We start from the raw sequence: 2,504 nt of genomic DNA, 5'->3' as shown, positions 1-2,504 counted from the left end.
GACCCGCTCCACGGGGGCAAAAGCACCTGTTTGCCCCCGTCTAGAGCAGCCAATGCTTAGCATGTTTTAGGGTGTTAGTGAGAGTGTCAGGAGTGGACTTCTTATCTCTTAATTAAATATTTTTTTCTTTTCATTTTGATACTATGAGATCACAGCAATGGAAATTAAATGTTTATCTTTTTTTCCCCCCCACAAACTTACCTTTGATGCTAAATTATATTTATGCTCTTATCTACCGTCTGTTGTCCCATTAAGAGTTGAAGAAAACTGTATTTCAGAAAAATAAGGGAAGTTTTTAAAGTGATGCTGATTTATTTTGTTGCTGAAATTTATTTGGCTTAACTAAATAAACATGAACAAGTGGAAGCAGCAAGCCTTTCAACATTTGTCAGACCTACACTATGGTAATAAGTCTCAGGAGGGGATGCAGATTCTAGATCAGTGTAAACATTAATACAGCTGTTGTTTCTACAGTCTTTGTCACAAAATATACAGTGTGTCTCTGTGTGTTCTGCAATCTAAGAGCAGACAATTTTGGACTAGAAAAAGACGAAGTCAATTACTTGTAAAAGCAAGGCCTTATTTGCCCTAATATATGAAATTCTACATCAGAGTACACATTTTATTTTTTTCTGCAAGGGAAAGAAACAACATTTAACCAATACATGAAAAGCAAAAGACAAAAACACAATACACTGACAAAACAAACTTTGGAGTATAGTGCCTTCCCCCAACCAATGCAAAAAAAAGAGGAAAAATAAATATGTAAAAAGGAAAAATAAAAAAGGAATAACTCATATTTCTGCAATTTTCCATTTTTCTCCTCATTAGCATCAATCCTCCTCCGTTTAGGAAAGTTAAGCATGTCTCTGAGCCAGTGTGTATGTTATGGTGCTGATAAAGATTTGCTTTTTGAAAGGATAAACAGACAAAGGCTGCAAGAGCTTCCTTCTGAAAGGGTAGATTAATATTGGGTCAGTACTGCAAGTAATGTGATAGTAGCAGCATCTTTACTGACATTCTTTGATAACAATTCAAAAAACTCTCTCCCCAGAAAGAACTTAGATTTGGACAAGACCATATTATATGAACATGAGTTGCAGGACTTAAAACAAGAGCCAAAAATATTTGTATATATAATAATCTGATATCATATCGGTCTTTTTGCCCAACAGCAACTTTTATGTAGGTTATCTCTCTTGTTGAAACGTATTCAACGACGGATTCAACCGAAACCTACTACAGGTACGGTAGCTCATAAAGATCATAGATACACACCATTTGCTGTATATTAACCTGAAAAATAATTTGATGTATCTCAACTGAATCAATACTGGGATCAAAACTTAACAATGTTGCTTTAAAATTGTTTATCTGTTTTAGACAAACAGAAAAGAGCTTGATTTAAAAATGTGAATATTATCTAGATTTGTAGCCAAATCATTATAAAATAGGCTATTTAAAATGATAATGTAAAGTAATGTAGGGTTACATTATTGTTTCATATGAATATATATATATATATATATATATATATATATATATATATATATATATATATATATATATATATATATATATATATATATATATATATATATATATATATATATATGTATAAATATATATATATATAAATATTTTGGCCATGTTTATTTGTTAAAAGGTCAAAATTTACACAGTGCTGCTTTGATCTCTCAGTCTGTATTTTACCTTAAAAAAACCTGGATATATAGATCATTAATTTCATTCGCATTATATCATAAAATCAGCACTAAACAAAATTTATTTGTGAATCTTTTATTCATTTATTCGTATTCAACGACGGATTCAACCGAAACCTACTACAGGTACAGTAGCTCATAAAGATCATAGATACACACCAGTTGCTGTATATTAACCTGAAAAATAATTTTATGTATCTCAACTGAATCAATACTTGGATCAAAACTTAAGAATATTGCTTTAAAATTGTTTATCTGTTTTAGACAAACAGAAAAGAGCTTGATTTAAAAATGTGAATATTATCTAGATTTGTAGCCAAATCATTATAAAATAGGCTATTTAAAATGATAATGTAAAGTAATGTAGGGTTACATTATTGTTTCATATATATATATATATATATATATATATATATATATATATATATCATATATATATCATATATATAATTCAATTCAATTCAATTCAGTTTATTTATATAGCGCCAAATTCACAACACATGTCATCTCAAGGCACTTTACAGTTCAACCAGATCATACAGTCAAATTGATACAAAGTTTTCTATCTAAGGAAAACCAGTTGATTGCATTGACTCATTGACTCAAATACAATCCCCCACACTAAGCATGCTTGTAGCGACAGTGGAGAGGAAAAACTCCCTTTTAACAGGAAGAAACCTCCAGCAGAACCAGGCTCAGTGTGAGCGGCCATCTGCCGAGGCCGACTGGGGTTCAAGGAGACAGAAGCAGAGATACAAAAAGCAGCTGTAAAAGGCGGCC

This window comes from Cyprinodon tularosa, unplaced genomic scaffold (genome assembly GCF_016077235.1).
Source record: "Cyprinodon tularosa strain WSP-4 unplaced genomic scaffold, ASM1607723v1 ctg22, whole genome shotgun sequence".
NCBI lineage: Eukaryota > Metazoa > Chordata > Actinopteri > Cyprinodontiformes > Cyprinodontidae > Cyprinodon > Cyprinodon tularosa.
This window is presented reverse-complemented; position numbering follows the sequence as displayed.